This window comes from Taudactylus pleione, unplaced genomic scaffold, assembly GCF_031769625.1.
Source record: "Taudactylus pleione unplaced genomic scaffold, aTauple2 ptg001314l, whole genome shotgun sequence".
Classification (NCBI taxonomy): Eukaryota; Metazoa; Chordata; class Amphibia; order Anura; family Myobatrachidae; genus Taudactylus; species Taudactylus pleione.
In genome coordinates, this window is record NW_028285714.1 from 3,636,661 (window position 1) to 3,655,348 (window position 18,688).

Genomic DNA, 18,688 nt, shown 5'->3' on the forward strand with positions numbered 1-18,688 from the left:
TCTTGCAGCCCCCTGACATGTGAGAAAAAACAAGTGTTAAGTTTTTAAAATCTTGCACGTTAACTCAGCCACGTAATCAATTGAATAGCTATGTACTTTTCTTTTCCATTGGAAAAGTGCAGGTATAAGCAATATTTGTCATTGTTTTCTACACATGTGTGGTTTATTGTTCTATTGTATAGCGCAAGGTTTTTTTATTGTGTTGTTAAAATTTAGCACACAACGCATAAAAAAATATATAATCCGACTAATTGGATATGCCCACATGAACAAAAACCACTCAAGCAACACGTGGACTACTGGACTCTAAGTACTGTGCTGTGTGTCTCATTATTTCTTTTAAAAATTGTTGACATCTTTTGAACAAGTTTATAATATAGGTGGGCATCTTCTACCAAAATGTATCTCAATCCTTAAGAAATGATAATTCATTGTCCTAACTCTTTATTCCTTTAAACACAGATTTTCTTTTCAATCCATGCATATTTTAGTAATTTTCATCCATTTAAAAAAACTGTGATTCAAAAGTGATGTTTTAATGATTTCTGAGCTTTTGACATTCATTTTAATAATACATAGTAGCATTTCATATGGGGAAGCATAATAAATAATTAAATAGGGATGCGTGTCCCTTGGAAAATTGTCTGTCAGTCATGAGCTTGGGGTCCACTGCAATATAAAAATGATAAAAGTAAATGTACAAAAACTATTTTATATAATCCATAAAACCTTGGATTATATAAATTACTCTCCAGGAAAGGTTATTTGCTTTTGTAATGTGGCACAATTGCGTAAATTAACTTTTTGGTGTGTTTAACTTTGAAATGTTAAAAGGCAATGATTTTAAAAGCAAAACACATCACGCTTAGTAAGTTTACCCCCAAGTACCTTTTTGTTAAATGTTTTTGCTTCAATATATCACCTGTTTCAGCACCCCCTGCCCCCTGGTGCTCGTGACATCACACTGCATGCACAGCGGGGAACGCAGAGGTGCGGGAAGGTAACTTTTCTTACAGGGCAAAATAGAATTCCATTGGTGTATCATTCATGCCAGCCCCCTTAGCCTAGCACCCTGAGCGGTGGCACCATTTGCACACCCTTCGTTTAGCCCTAAATGAAATGTATAAAAAAATATTTATGCTCTAAGTGGGCCTTCATTCAACTGCCACTTGAGATTCTGGGGTCTATTTACTAAGCAGTGTTAGGAGACAGAGTGAAAAGTGATAAGGTGCCAGCCAATCAGCGCCCAACTGCCATGTCTTCCTGGATATCCCAACGATTTCTCAAACTTAATATTTCTAAGACTGAGCTGATCGTCTTCCCACCCTCCCACATAACATAATTTCCCACTATTTCTTTATCAATAGATGGCATAACTATCTCATCTAGTCCCAAAGTGCGTTGTCTGGAGTCATCTTGGACTCTTCCCTCTCCTTCAAACCACATATTCAGAACCTCTCGCAGTCCTATCATTTCCATCTCAAGAATATTTCCAAGATCAGACCCTTTCTCACCCAGGATGCCACCAAAACCCTCATACATTCACTGGTCATCTCCAGATTGGACTACTGTAACCTCCTCCTATCTTGCCTCCCCACATCCCATCTCTCTCCTCTCCAGTCTGTGCTCAATGCTTCTGCTCAGCTCATCTTAATCTCCAAACGCTCGTCATCTGCCTCCCCTCTCTTACAAGCCCTCCACTGGCTCCCCTTCCCTTTCTGAACCCAATTCTAGGTTCTCACACTCACTTACAAAGTCCTCATCCATTCCTCTCCCATTTACATCTCTGATCTCATCTCCCTTCACTCTTCTGTCTGCCCTCTTCGTTCACTTAATACACGACGCCTTTCATGCCAATTGATTACTTCCTCCCACTCCCGCCTCCAAGATTTTGCCCGTGCTGCTCCCCACCTTTGGAACTCCCTCCTTCTCCCCATCAGACTCTGCACCTCTCTACAATCTTTCAAACAAGCTCTTACTACCCACTACTTCATTAAAGCCTTCCAGCTCTCATCCTAACTTGCTGCTACATCTTCATTCCTCCCCGCCTACCCCATCTGTGTCACTCATGTTTGTCTTCCCCTCCCTTAAAGAATGGAAGCTCTTTTGAGCAGCGCCCTCTACCCTCTTGTGCTTCTCCCTACTGTAATTTAATTTATCTCTTACTCCCCACTAGGGCAACTAACACTCGGCTTATGTGGGCGTAAAGGTCACTAATACAGCAATGTTTATTATACATGTCCTTGTCCTGCTTTGTATTGTATTGTAAGTTACTGGTTACTTATTAGTTTATGTACTTTGTAAGGCGCTGCGGAACACTTGTGGCACCATATAAATAAATGATAATAATAATAATAATAATAATAATAATAATAATAATAATAATAATAATAATGTCACAGGCTGTGTTTGAAAAATGACAGTTGGAAGCTGATTGGCTGGTATCTTATCTCTTTTCAATTTGTCTCCTAACACTGCTTAGTAAATAGACCCCTCTGTCTTTACAGCACAAATCACTTTTCAGTGAAGATGAGGTGGGAGCCTTTATTTAAGCCATTTCCATTTGCCTTACCATGTGAGTGTGCAGTTTGAATTGGCAATAAATAAATATCCCATTGGTTTTTATTTTGCATGTCTACATGTAAATTTACTAAAGATAAACTCGGGAGAGATTTCTCTCTTAAAACTGAAAAAAATCGGGTGATATTGCAAACTCGATTAAACTCACCATCGGCCAATCTCGAAAGTACTTTCAATAAAAAGATGGAACTCGAGAATTTACTAAGAATCATGATTACAATCACAGGTGTGATTCTAACAAACTCGCAGCAAAATAGAAGTTTCAAATAGACCACCCCCTGAGCTGCGGGTTTGGCAGAAACATACACAGATCAGTGTGATTTGTGTATGTTTCTGCATGTATACTACCTCAAGTGTTACTTTTTCTAAAAAAAAGGGCAGGTACGCTGACACCTGTAGTTCCACTGTAAAAAAACAATAGCTTAATGCTATTTTCAACACTATTACCCCTGTACTCGCAGCCCAGAGGTGCAGGGAAGAGCTTCAGTGAAAGCCTGGGGTGCTCGGGAGAGGGGGGACCCCTTTATTGGGGGGGTCTCCACCTCACCTGAGATCCCCAGTTTGGAGTGATAATGCTTTGAACGGGGAGACCCGATGAAAGGGTCCCCTGGCTGTGGCATTACACCCCGGCCTGATTTGAGCATAGTGCTGTTTTTTTTCCACCCTATTTTTAAAACCAGGGCTGGCCCAGTGCTGGTTCCTAAAATACGGGGCAACTCTTCAGTATTTTTAGGAACCAGAACTGGCTGAGCAGCCTGGGGCTGGTTATGCTTTTTTGGGGGTGATCCTACATAATTTTTTTAACACATTTAACCTTTTTTTCCAGTTAAAACACATAAGCAGCCTCAACATATCTCACTGATATGTGGCAGGCTGCTTGTTCAGGAGTGTTTGGCTGCGGTCAGACACTTGCAACTCGGGTGAGAAATCTCGATCTAATAGACCATCGGAAAACTCGATCTCAGCTAAACACACTTCTTGGTAAATTTGAGAGTTTCAGAAGCCTCAAATCACCCGACTTTCAGCGATTCAAATCGAGTTTGAAAAAAAACAAACTCGATCAGACACGATTCTCAGTAAATGTACCCCTTACAGTGGCTGAGCTGTATTTTCATAATGGGAAAACATCTGGATGAGAGTTTAAATCGTTATAGCTTTTTTAATCTGAAAAACATGCCAGTTTGCATGTTCTCGGGATCTGTTACATTGGTTTACTCTCACATTTTCTAAACTCTCACCCCTTTACATTTAGCCCACATCTGTGTACGTCCTTATAGCTTCCACCCTATTACCTCCCAGTTAGCATCCAGGAACAGGGCCGCTAAGTGTCTGGGTGAAGGGGTGTGGCCTAATCAAGGGAGGCATGGCCACACTCCCTTCAGGGGGAAAAAAGGGAAAGAACGCGGTGCTGCGCGCTGGGGAAGGGGGCGCTGTGAGCCCCTCAGCCTAGTGCAAATCTAGAGGGGGGAGCAATCAAGGTGATCACTCCTCCCCACAGGCAGGAGACAAACAGTCTCCCTTTGCAGCCCAGCATACAGCAGCATGTGCTGGGCTGCTCAGCTGACAGGGAAGAGGGAGGGGAAGCGACATCGGACCTGGGTCCCCGCTGGGCCCCTCCAGCAAGCCCAAGCCTGGGTAATTATTACCCACTACCCCTCTCTCTGCGCTCCTGTCTCGGAACGTCCCTTACATTTCTGATGCTGTGTATCCAAATCTGTACTGCAACTCTGTACGTACAATTTTGGGACACATGCAAAAAAACATATTACCCATTTGTGTAAATAATAGAATTGGGTTTGACTCAGAATCAGGCCCTGGGTGAGATATGGTACTGTAAATATAAATATACCTGGAAACTTAATAGCAAGTCCTGGCCTATATACAGTAGACCTAGACCTGGGAATGGGATGTAGTTTCAATCCCAGCTGTTGGGATGCCGGCGCTCATTAAGCCAGCGCCAGAATCTTGACACCAGTCAGAATCCCAGTGATGGCATCCTGACTGCTGGCACCTCGACGGTAAGTAGTGGGGTTATGGGGAGGGTTAGGGTTAGGCACTAGGGGGAGAGGGTTAGGTCTAGGGTGCGGGGGGAGGTTAGGTTTACCATTTAGGCACTAGGGGGGAGGTTAAGTTTAGGCAGTGGGGTGGGAGGGTTAGGAGTAGGGTTAGGATACTTACATGCAGGTGTCGGCATCCTAACCTTGTCAGTATGCCGGCATCAGGATTATGATGGCCGGGATCCCAAGAACCGGCATCCCATATCCAACCGTTGGGAATGAATATGTACAATATGGTTCATATAAGTGTACATTTTTTTTATTAAATTTGTTTTCAGTAGCTGTGCCTAGTGCAGAGGAATGTATGTTAGCCCTAAAACTAGGTTTTCTATCTGGACAGGCTATGCAAAGATTCAGGGATAATAGGCCTGATTCAGAGTTGGATGCAAACATGATGGTTTGCATACAACTCCGATTGTGGGCGATTGACCTATTAGCAGGACCTGTAATAATGTGTTGATCAGTGTCTGCAAAACAAGACATGCTGCATCTGTTTAGGGGCAGTGACAGCAATGGACACTATTTTACAAAAAGTAAGGGTGTCACCCCTATTTTGTAGGTATGTCATGGCCAGGGTCTGTGTAGGCATGTCATGGCCAGTGTCTGCCCCCAGAAGATTTCCAGAAGTTCCAGTGGCCATTTTAAGCAAGCTTAGGCTTACTGAGATGGCCGATGGCTGCCTGATGGTGATCCAATGCTGTGTTTTAAGACGCAGCACTCAGATCTGCAATGCTGGCAATGGTAGTCTTTAGCCTTCAGATGCCTCCTGCAACATTAGCATTATTTTGCATATGCATCAGCGATGCAAATCGCGTACTCTGAATCAGGGCCTACTGTATGTCTGCTATTTCTTTATCTGCTTTCTGACATATTATTGGACCTTTACAAACAAGGACATCAGAGAGAGGGAAAGACTGACCCCTTTTTTGGCATATTATTGGTCCTTTCTGGACCGGGTTCAAACAAAATTATACAGTATACTCACTACTATCACACATGTCTCTATACTAAGTTACACCTTCAAGCCTTTGTATTGTATGAGTATTGCAAGCCTTTAAGAAGATTGACCTGAGTACTCTGGGACGAGATTAAGGAAAATAGATAGCAAGTAATACCCCTTTTCCACTGCTGCAATAACCCGGGTTATTGCCGGGTCTACACGGGTTGCGGCTTAGTGGAAAAGGATCCCTGAAAAATAACCCGGGTCAAGTGACCCAGGAATCCAACCCAGGTAGCTACCAGAGTCAGACCCAGGATGGACCCGGCTAATGGTGCAGTGTAAACGGCATGACCCAGGTTATCCGACTGAGCTGATTGGTGGTTGTGGATCAGTCACCTCCCACTTTTTATGACCTCACAAGTTTAGCAGTGCAGATCCGGGTTCAGTGTGCACGGGGCTGACCTGGGAATAACCCAGATCGAAGGTAAAGTGTAAACAGGGTCTAGCCTGGGTTTGACCTGGGTTGGAACCATGTCTGAAAACCCAAGTCAGACACAGGTTTTTGGTGGAAAAGAGGTATAATTGAACCACTCTAAAGGGTGAGATTTCTTAGCAGAGTTAAGGTCCCCATACATCAGCAATTGACTGTGGCAATTTTGTATTTTTAATATAATTGTATAACAAATCTGCAATGTATGGGGTTCACAGATGGCAGATTGCAACCAAAAAATTATTGGCATTGTTAAATCAGGTTGTCCAATATGTTGGATTTTACAGAACAACTGGGGCTGTAGATTGCTAGTGTATGGTAACAATCAGCAGAATTGTAGACCGTTACTAATAAAATGATGGGTCTTTTAAGATTGGCAGATCTGTTTGCTGCAATCAATCTGCAAATCATTGAAAAAGATCTGTAGTGTATGGGCAGTGGCGTAACTAGGGTATTTGTAGCCCAGGGCAAATTTTAACATGAAGCGCTCACCTACTATGCGTGCGCGCCGCAGGCGGAGAAAATAGGCGTGGTCACAAGGGGCATGGCCACTGAAAAATGGAGCATGTCAGCATGACACACACCCCTTTCTTGTCACTGGGAACATTTCTTTCCATTTGCACCATAATGCAATGCCTCTTATACAGTCCCTCCTATGCAGTGCCCCTAGTAGTGGTCCCCCTTATGCAGGCCCACACTAGTACCACTTATATAGTACCCCCAGTATACAATGTCCCCAGTAGTGGTCCCTCTTATGCAGGCCCCCAGTAGTGCCCCTTATACAGTACCCCCAGTAGTGGTACCCCATATGCAGTGCCCCTTACACAATGCCCCCTATAGTGGTCCCCCTTATGCAGCCCCCAATTAGTTCCCCTTATACAGTGCCCAGTAGTGAACCCCCATATGCAGTGCCCCTTATACAGTGCCCCAGGAGTGATCCCCCTTATGCAGGCCCCCAGTAGTGCCCCTTTTACAGTGCCCCAGTAGTGATCCCCCTTACACAGTTCCCCCTGTAGTAGTCCCCCTTATGCAGCCCCCATTAGTTCCCCTTATACAATGCCCCCAGTAGTGATCCCCCATATGCAGGCCCCCAGTAGTGATCTCCCATATGCAGTGCCCTTTATACAGTGCCCCCAGGAGTGATCCCCCTTATGCAGGCCCCCAGTAGTGAGCCTTATACAGTGCCCCTTATACAGTGCCCCCAGTAGTTGTCCTCATTATGCAGGCCCCCAGTAGTTATCCCCCTTATGCAGTGCCCCTTGTAGTGGTTCTCCCTTTTCAGTGCCCCCTGTAGTGGTCCCCCCTGTGCAGTGCCCCCAGTAGTAAGCCCATTATATACTGCCCCAGTAGGAGTCCCCCTTGATGCAGTGCCCCCAGTAGTAGTCCCCCCCAGTAGTAGTCCCCAGTAGTGGTCCCCCCCAATGCAGTGCCCCCAGTAGTAGTCCCCCTATACAGTGCCCTTTATATAGTGCCCCCAGTAGGAGTCCCCCTTGATGCAGTGCCCCCTGTAGTAATCCCCCTATACAGTGCCCTTTATATAGTGCCCCGAGTAGTGGTCCCCCACGATGCAGTGCCCCAAGTAGTGGTCCCCCCCAATGCAGTGCCCCCAGTAGTGTCCCCCCCAGTAGTAGTCCCAAGTAGTGGTCCCCCCCCAAAGCAGTGCCACCAGTAGTAGTCCCCTCCTTAGTAATAGTCCCCCCCAAAGCAGTGACCCCATTAGTAGTCCCCTGCTTAGTAATAGTCCCCCCCATGCAGTGCCCCCAGTATAAGTGCCCCCTCCAACAAATACACACTGAAATGAAACAATAAATAAAAGAAAAATACTTACCTGAATCCACGCTCTGGCTCCCGCCACAGTCCACACATCAGTCCTCGACTGGCGTGCTCTGCATTATGGGAGAGACGTCATGACGTCTCTCCCATTACCCACTGCAGGAGCCGGAAGGGAGATGGCTCTTGCAGTGGGCGCTGCAGCAGTCAACACACACATCGCCGCCAGTCCTGGCAGAGCTGTGTGTGCAGCAGTAGCCAATGAGAGTCTGTCTGACTCTCATTGGATGCTGATTAACACACACATGTATGTGTTAGAATGCACAGCATGAGCCCGCCTGCCAGCGTCCTCCTGGCACTATTGGGCAAGCGCTCAGGGGGAGGGAAAGTGCTCGGCTGTGCAGCACAGGACCGGCACTGGGAAGCCTAGTGCCGGTCCTGTGTAAATGTGTAGTGCTGACCACACTCACTGCGGTCGGCACTACACCGGCTAACTAGGACGGGCCGGTACCGTGGCCGGCGGCGTCCCCCCGCGCCGCTGGTCCCATGGCATACAGGGCATGTGCCCCACTCGCCCTGCCCTAGTTACACCACTGTGTATGGGTGCCGATTGCTAAATTGGGAAATCCTAGAATCGAGCAACAAATCTTCAAATTGTTCAATTGTGATTTTCTGATTGCTGATGTATGGGGGCCTTTACATGCTCTTTCATAGACACTAGTTAAAACTATTTTATATATTCATCCTTTGATATTTACAGTAAAGTAATGCAAATGGAAAATAATAAATGTAAGATAAGAGTCCATATAAACTTGAGCTTCGCAATAAATTAGAATCAACCTTAATTTGAAGTTGTATGTAATGTCTCAACAAGGTCTTTACTAACTTGAGCCAGGAATGTGATCCCCTAATCACTGTTAACTATATAGGAGCACAAGTTGAGGTGGGCCAAAATTTGTATCTAAACTGCAAGCACAAAATTCTCCCCACAAAGGACACATTTTGCTTAGTAGGGGTAGCATATGTGCCTGCTGTAACCTTGGAGAGAACAGTAGTATATGCACCAGGTTTACGTCCAGATTTATTGCTGCACAGTGGTAGTAGTAAGTGATAGAATGGTACATTTCAAACAAAATATAGTACATTACTGAACAGAATTTTAATAATGAATAAAGTTGCATTTACCATGTAAAAACAAATTGGACCAAGATACAAAGACAACATTTAAACATGGGTTAAGTTAAAATCAGTACGTGCATCATCACTTTCCCCTTTAAAAGATCAAATTGAAACATCACTTATTGCTGCAGACTGATTACTACTACTACTACTACTACTACTACTACTACTACTACTACTACTACTACTACTACTACTACTATTGCTACTACTACTACTACTACTACTGCTACTACTAAATATAATAATAACAATAATGCAGGGGTTCCCAAACGCGGTCCTCAAGGCACCAGAGTTGAACAAGTGGGATCCAGTCAATATTCTGGCAAAGGGAATGCCGGCACCTGTTGGCATCCTGACCACCGGCAGCCAAAGGTAAGTAGTGGGGTTAGTGTTTGGGATTAGACGAGAGGGGGATCGTTATGGTTAGGCACTAGTGGGGGAGGGTTAGGTTTAGGGTGCAGTGAGGGAGAGGTTATGCTTAGGCAATAGGGGGAAGGTTAGGTTTAGGCATTGGGGAGTGAGGGTTAGGGTTAGAGGTAGGGGTAGGAGAAGGGTTAGAATACCTACCGACAGGTGTTGGTATCTTGACTCTGTCAAGATGCTGGCATCTGGATTCTGAACGCCAGGATCCCGAGCACCGGCATCCCATACCCAACCCAAACAAATAGTGCATTCTTATTATTTTACAATTAGTTACAATTTAAGTATATATTAAAGTACAACTGTTTAGAATTTAGACTGTTCTTGGTAAAAAATATAAAATCAATAAGTTAGAATGTTATAAAATATTTTACAAAAAGAAAGTGAATATGGAAAAATATACTAAGAATCATGGAAATATGTTTGTCGGTTAAGAGTCAAGAGAAAACTTAAGAATGTGCAATTATGTGTGAAATACTTTAGGACAGAGGTTCCCAAACTTTTAGGGGGCGTTTCAGACCCAAACGCAATGCAGCACACTTTCGCAGCCGTCAGGGGCAGGGTATGCAAATTCTGTGATCGCACGGCAAGGCTTAAGGACGCCCTCTATGTCTTAGAGAGCGATGGCAGAGTGAATGCACGCCAGTCTAAAGACACCCCCTTTTCTTTCACAGCACACGTCATCTCCAGGAAGTGTATGCAATATCAGTAACATCGAGAACCATTGGAGCTGCTCGTAGCCCTTGAGGTAGACCCTACCCTGCTGCAAGCAAGGCGATCACTGCAGGCTGAAATACAACCAGGTGACGTGTACAATGACGCCTCCATGCAATTATGCACGCCCATGAAACACCTGATAGATAGATAGATAGATAGATAGATAGATAGATAGATAGATAGATAGATATTGTAAGGGCATCTATATTAAGGCTGCATCTACATAAACAGATTTCTGCATAGAGAATTCTGGAAGGGGGGCATGGTGTTTGAGGGGCTATACCTCAAAAGCTATAAAGGTACTGGGCTTAATTTTGGCTGGGTAGAACTGTTCCTCGGTGCTGTATGCCAAATTTCAAGACAAAAACATAAAAAATAAGGATTTGGGAGTAATCTAAAGTTCCAACTGTCACTTTTTTCTGACATTCTCAATTAGGACCACTTTTATTAGGTAGCTATTGTGCCAGGGTATGTGCTTTTGGGGTTCAGGTAAATTAGGAAGTTACAGTCTTTAAACTATTACATCAAGAATGCGCCATTGAATAGATAGAAAAGTTCAACTTGTTGCGCAACTGCAGTAGGAGCCTTCAGCAGGTGTATTCACTTTGGCTTCACTTGGTTGCAGCAAGATGGCTGCCTTTTGTGGGTGGTAGCGGGGGCCGGGTCCGGGGGGAAGGAAGCCGGCACTTGCTGCGGCCGGGATGTGGGGGGGAGGGGGTAGCGGCTAGCGGGCGTTAACAGGCGTTAGTGGCCGGGAACCAGGGACGGTTGCTAGCATTATCGACGGCGTTGTGGCGGCAGTGCGGGTGGTGGTGTAGCAGGCGTTCGGACCCGGGGAAGGTAGCAGCACCCAGATGCAGGCTCGGATCTGGAATATCCATAATACTTGCATCTGTGTTTAAAAAAAACAAACACAGAAGCAGGGATGGGTCAGTGAGACCCATCTGTGCTTCTGTGTTTAATAAAAAAAAAAAATGTTTAAATAAAAAAATGGAGTGGCCCCCCTCCCCAAAAACAACAACCAGCACCGGCTTTGGAAAGCCAGTACTGGTTGTGCTAAATACAGGGGACAAATGATGTAGGGGTCCCCAGTATGAAACACAACCAGCACCAGGCTTTTCAGAACCAGTCCTGGTTGCCAAAATATGTATTCAGCGCAACCAGCACTGGGCTCTGAGCCGGCCCTGGTTCTGGAGATACAGGAGGAAAAAATGCGTAGGGTCCCTGTGTATTTACCAGAACCTGCACCGGGCCCTTTCTAGTGGGGGGGGTGATGCCACAGCCAGGGGAGCCCTTTCACCGGGCCCTCCAGCCAAAGCATCACCCCTGACCGCTAGTCAGCCCAGGCCGGAGATCCCTGGGGACCCCCCCAATAGAGGGGACCCCCTCACCAGGGCACACCAGGCCTAGGCTGATAGCCCGGGGGTATCCCCAGCACCCCTGGGCAGTGGGTTCCAGGTTGGTTGTGTAAAGTGTGGTGCAATTAAAGTTAAAATATTGGCATTTGCTGTGGAACTACTTCAATGGTGAGAACCGAGCGTGCCCTTCTCAAAAATGCTGCCTCAGCGCCACTTTTGAAATTCAAAGATGGCCGCCGCGAGCCAATTATGGCTCGCGATGTCATCGCCTTGCCCCCTCGGCTGACTTATATACAGCCAGCGCGAGGCACCGTCCACTCACAGTCCATCAGCCGGGAGGCAGCAGAGAAGTGTTGCCGAAGACAGAAGATGCCGCTGAAGCCCTGGATGGGCGGCAGCCGGGAAAAAGAGCTTAAAGGCTGCTACCCTCCAGGTGAAGATGCCGTAGAAGTCCTGGGGGAGCGGCAGCCATGTAAAAGAGCTAAAAGGCTGCTGCCCCCCAGGTGAAGGTGCAGCAAAATAAAATACTTAAAAAAAATTGTGTCTATTTTTTATTTTAATATTTATTTTGCAGGGGTACTATAGGTACCAGCAGGCCCTTAATGCCCTGCCTGCTGGTACTTGTGGTTCTCCAAGTGCCAGTATGTGGGGATGCCTCATGGGACCTGTAGTTCTACTGAAAAAGACAATATTTATATTTTCATATGCACCACACAACACAATCAACCCAGCACCCACTACCCAGGGGTGCCGGAGATAGCTCCATGCTATCAACCTGGGCATGTGGTGCCCTATAGATGGAGAGCCCTTTTTTGGGGGGGTCCCCAGCTCCCCATGGATCCCCGGCCTGGGCTGACAAGCAGTCAGGGGTGAAGCTTCGGCTGGGGTCCTTGTGAAAGGGCTCCCCTGGCTGTGGCATCACCCCCGCTAGAAAGGGTCCGGTGCTGGTTCTGGTAAATACGGGGGGATCCTATGCAGTTTTACCCCCTGTGTTTCCAGAACCAGGGCCGGCTCAGAGCCCAGTGCTGGTTGCGCTGAATACGGGTGACCCCATACGTCATCTGTCCCCTGTATTTTGGCAACCAGGGCTGGTTCTGACTAGCCTGGTGCTGGTTGTGCTTAAGTACAGGGGACCCCTACATCATTTTCCCCCTGTATTTAAAGACAACCAGGACTGGCTGTTAAAAGCCAGGTGCTGGTTGTGTTTTTTTGGGGGGCGGGGGCACCTTTTTTTATTTTACACATTCAATTTTTAACATAGATGCATAGATGGATTTCACTGCTGCATTCGTGCATCTGTGACTTACTGATTTTATTTTCTCAGGTGCATGCACGGTACCAGTGAGCCCTCTTTTGCCCTCTGATGCCCCCTTTGCACTGCGCACCTACTACTGCTCTGCACCACCGCTACCCCGCACGCCTACAGCCGTCTCGCACTCTGCACCTCCCAAACCACCTTCTGTGTCCCCTGCTGTCCCCTCTTCCACCTGCGCTAGTGTACCATTTTGTTGCCCTTCTCCCCTGCAGGTGGCCCAGTTTGCTCATCCAAACCCTTATAGATAATATTTTTTATAAAAGCAATGAAATTCCATAGACAAAAATCCTTACGGTTTCACATGTCCCATTAAGACTGCTTAGGCATGATCTGAAAATTCACAAAACCTTTGAATTTCTGACACTCAAACTCCAAAAACCAATGAAATTACGTTCATTATGGCTGACGCCTTAATGGATGTGTGGTATGCCATGACACCATGTGGTTAACTGCAGATTCAGCACTCTCACAGAGTGAGATTGCTGTCACTCACAAAATGATGGAGCCGCTAATTCACAGAATTGTGTGCTCATTAGAATACACACATGCAGTCTATGCAACTGAGGTCTGAGCAGAACAAACAGCTGCACAGAAGGAATAAGAGTATGGTGGATGGGGAACAGGGGCAGTACTATGGGAGACAATGGGGGCACCTGCCATCGGGTGCCTGCACTGAAGGAGCACCTCCTCCATTGCCCATAAGATATTTACCCCGCTTAAGGATATTTTATATTAGTGTTTTTGTGCATATGTAATACATAGATAGATAGATAGATAGATAGATAGATAGATAGGTAGATAGATAGATAGATATGCACAATATATATTTTCCCTTTTTTTTAGGGAGGCACAAAATTAAAACTTGCCTCCAGGCGTCTGGGATGAACTTACGCCACTGTGGGGGAAGGAGACATAACAGTGTGGATGGGGCAGACAGAATGGTATGTAGAGGGGAAGATTAAGCACTACAGATGGGGGTGAGCCAAAGTGATGCAGATTGGTGGAAAATGGTGCACATGGGGGGGAGACAGAGTGGCACAGTTTGAGGGAACAGAGCAACAAGAATGGGGGTACAGAGTGGCATGGATGCGGGAAGATAGAGCAGCGCAGATGGATAAAGGCAGATTGGTGTGGATGAGGAATACAGACTAGCACAATGGGAGAACACAGAACAGTAGGGATTGGGTAAGACAGATTGGTGCGGATGGGTGGTAAGACAGAGTGGTATGTGTGTTAGGGGAAAGACAAAGTGGCATGGTTGGGGGTGACAGAGTGGTGCAGATGGAGGAAGAAAGAGTGGCAGAGATAAGGGGAAGACAGAGTGACATGGCTGGGGGCAAGGCAGTGGTGCAGGAAACACAGTGGCACGGATGCAGGAAGACAGGGCGAAGCACATGGAGAAAGACAAATTGGTGTGGATCAGGGCATTCAGACTAGCACAGTTGGGAGAACACACAGCTGTAGAGATTGGGGAAGTTATAGCAGCATGGAGGTGAAGATAGTGTACATGTATAGACAGAGTATGATAGTTTTAGCAATTAGGAAGCTGAATGTGTATAATGAATGAGATGGATGTATAGTGTGAGAAGGATGTTGGAACTCAGTGAAATTTTTGTGGTGACTGAATGGGAAAATTGTGGGCACTGAGTGGGATGTGTGTGCCACATAACTGCTAAGACCTCAGTTGCATAGAATGCATGTGTGTATTCCAATGAGCACACAATAGCAGCTCCACCATTTTCAGATCATGCCTAAGCAGCCTTAATGAGACATGTGAAATCGTAAGGTTTTTTTGTCTATGGAATATATATATATATATATATATATATATATATATATTATAGGCAATGGCTGGCACTCTGCTGTAAATAAATACATCTGCTCTGGGTGCCTGTCCAAACCAGTCACAAAAATCTCCAAACACGAACAGCACTCCAAGAGTCTTTACAATGAAATAAATAACCAGGCAGACACAATGGTGTCCGTTTCAACGTTTCATGATAAACAGGTTATTCCTGTCGAAATGATATTCATCATGAAATGTTGAAACTGACTCTTGGAGTGCCGTTCGTGTTTGGAGATATATATATATATATATATATATATATATATTGGGACTATATATATATATATATATATATATATAGTCCCAATAGTCTGCACTCACATTCCAATAATATTCAGCAAAGGGGTGCCCCACTAAGGTAACAGGCAGTCCCTGTACCAATAATAGAAAAAGTTATGGTCACTCGGGTCATTGTCAAGACAGTCCAAAAAGGCATCAGCACAGTATGCAGTCATTAGGTACCTATTGACTGCATACTGTGCTGATGCCTTTTTGGACTGTCTTGACAATGACCCTCAGGGGTCGAAACGTCGACTTGTGATACTAACCCTGTTGAATTAATAAAGCCTTCAGTTTACTTATACTGGTGAGTGCCCTCTTTTTGTTTTTGGTCCAAGCTACCAAAACTTATATATATATATATATATATATATATATATATATATATATATATATATGTGTGTGTGTGTGTGTATGTACATATATATTGCACAGGACCATATACAGTGGTAAGTTTGCTGTACATTTCAGGTTTACATTTGCTTAAACAAATATCCATTGTGTTGGCATCCAAATTTAGGGATTCTTTTATAAATGTTATTATTCTATAACAATGTACTTCACACCAAGTAACTATAAACTGTATTGCACTGTCAAAACAGTCCACATACAGTAATAAAAAATAACTATAAAATAGAGATGATTTTGTCAATTTTATATGATGCCACTCTTTATGATGCAAATAAATTCCAGGTACTCACTACCCTGAAAAGTAATAAAGTTGAGCTAAGATCCAACTAGTGATTTACAGCAAGGAAAATGTCTTCAGATACAATCAGCAGGAAAACATAAAGTTAGGAATAGACAAAGGAAATAATGAACAATATATCTTCATTCCACCGTAACAATTTATAACATTTATTTTAATATTTATTACTGTAGATGAAGAGTTATTTGCAAACCAAAATAATGTTGGCTGTTTAAAGGATCCCCTAATAATTACAGGGTAATTACATGAGTAGTTTATTTTTTACTAAGATTTCTGCACGGTTGTCAATGCATTACCCTGAGTATTTTATTACATCATGCAAATAGAGGAATTCTGGTTTGTTTTGCAAAACCTTTCCCCTGATACGTGTGTGTGAGAGAGAGAGAGAGAGAGAGAGAGAGAGAGAGAGAGAGATGAGCAGCATGGTGACATAGTGTTTAGCATTACTGTTTTGCTGCACTCAATTTCTGTGTGGAGATTGGATGTACTTCATATGTTTCTGTGGGTTTCCTCACACATTCAGAATGGGATGTAGATGGCATCCCCGAACACACAATGCTGGTGGTCAGAATCCCTGCGCTGGAATCCCAACAGGAATCAGAATCCCGTCTCCAGAATCCCAGCGGCTGCGATCCCAACAGTGAGTCTTAGGGTTAGGTTTAGGATTAGTGGTTAGAGTTAGGCACTAGGGGGAGAGTTAGGGTTAGGCTGCGAGAGGGGAGGGTTACGCACTGGGGGAGGGTTAGAGTTAGACTATGGCTGGAGGGTTAGGGTTAGGCTGCGGGAAAGGTGGGTTAGGGGAATGGAAAGAATACTTACCTGCATGCATAGTGATTTCCACCATTCGGATTATGCTGATGGGATTCTGACCACCGGCATTATCACTGCCGGATTCGCGTACCCAGCCCCTCACAATCATACTTGTGGGTTAATTGGACTCTGACAAAACTGACTGTAGTGTTTCTGTTTGTGTGTGTGTGTTTGCGTTATGGAATTTAGACTCTAAGCTCCAATGGGGCAAGAACTAATATGAACGACAAAAATTCTCTGTACAGCAGAGCTATATATAATATATACAGAATAAAAAATTATTGTATTCTGACCTAAAGTGGATGATTGAATAGTGAGCACGGAGTATCAATAAGGGTTTGGTCATAAAAATTTTTGTTAACAAAAAATACTTCAAAGTATTGTGCTCTACCCTACGAACTAAAAAAAACCCCTAAAAACTGGAATGCAAGAGGGTGTGACTATAATATACAAATCAAAATATACAGAATCTTCTGTGCTCATCTGAGATGACATTAATGCTATTTAAGCTATACTCTATATTGGAAAACATGGTAAGCTCACCTACCCATGCAAAGGTCTTCCCTTTCTGGACAGTCAATATTAGATATAAAATTTAACCTGAACTCTATGTTAGGAAAATTAACTTGGTCCTTGCTTTGCATGCTATCTCTCTCTCACCATAACATTTTTCAAAAACATGTTCAATGGACTTGTTAAAACAGAGATTGTGAAATGAAAGCCAAGATCTATGCTCTGGATATTTGCCAGAATTAGTAGACGCATCCATTACATGCGTGACTGAATTAGGTGGTGTTGTCCAACTGACTTACTTGGTAACCTAAACTTGTTATTACAAGGCCCCTGGTGAATGCTGGACCACATGGTTTTATAGAGGCTAATGTATTTGCTGGTTACATTCTGCAAAGTCTTAACAATTATGTTTCCTTAATATGTTTCTAGACATTTGTGGTAAACACCTAGGTACATTTACTTAGTATATGAATGTATATGATGCTGGCAGTGTGTCACTTATCAGCTCCTTTATGCAATGCTTAGATCCTGCTGATGACCCATCCTTAGCTAGTGGCCAATGGATTACAATTACAAAGCAATGTTTCTATTGCAGACAGTTTTGTTAAAATGTACATTGGATTTAAATGGTATGTTACAAATTTGCTACATGTATCATTCCCCTAATTAGCTTGTCTCCTGTCTCTGTTTTATTTTCATATCATGCATTCACAATATAATAAAGAGATCATATATAATATAATAAAGAGATCATATAACACAATTTGAAACTTGTCAGTCATGCATATGTATTATTATAGAATATCTATCTAATATTTTCTTATAATGATATGCTGAATACTACTGCATGTGATTCTTAATACAGCGAAGCGGTGCACAATACTGTATAGCAGCAATGATTGCCAGATAGGGTTGCTGATGATATCACATTGGATTCATTAATAATTAAAATGACCACAGAAAGCATCACTTGGATATGTATAGTGTTCAAACCAAGAGGTCTTAGCAGCAAATTGAACTTGAAAAGAGAACTCGAGCTCGATACAGACTGCTGCTGAGATGCTATTTGGCTCTTACTATGAAACTTTCTTTTTCTTCATTCTGTTGTGGACATCTGTTTCATTCGCCATTACCAGTGCATCCTCTTTCGCACAATAATAATTTCATTGAACTAAAATGACCCGGATTCTAAGCACTCAAGAAAAGTAAAGCATGACATTAGCATTTTTCTGTCCAGCGACTACAGCACCTATGGAAAGCTGGATGCATCGGAATCCAGCAGTCACTGATGCTTGTAACCCAGCACTGCCAATATCACCACTCTCTTATTTCATTTAAAGTAATATTAAGGCGGCACGGGTCCCAGATTATTAATACTAAAAGCCTTCTTGTAGAATAAATGGTACAGTGGAATGATGTGAATGCTTACCTGCTGCACACAATTGATCTGTCTCAGAAAGTCTTCTCAGGAGCGGCAAGTAGCTCACAGCAATGACAAGTGGTGGTAAGTTAATATTGCTGCCGCCTGTGCCGCTGTCCATTGTGCTGATCCTATCCCCATGGCTGGGAGACGGTGCCACTGTCCTGCATTCTATAGGATCTGTGACATGCCACTAGTGTTACACTACAGTAGATCTGCCCTCAGCCACCTCTTCCTACCCACCTTTCGGTGCTCTTGCAAGATGACTCCTCCCTGTATTTT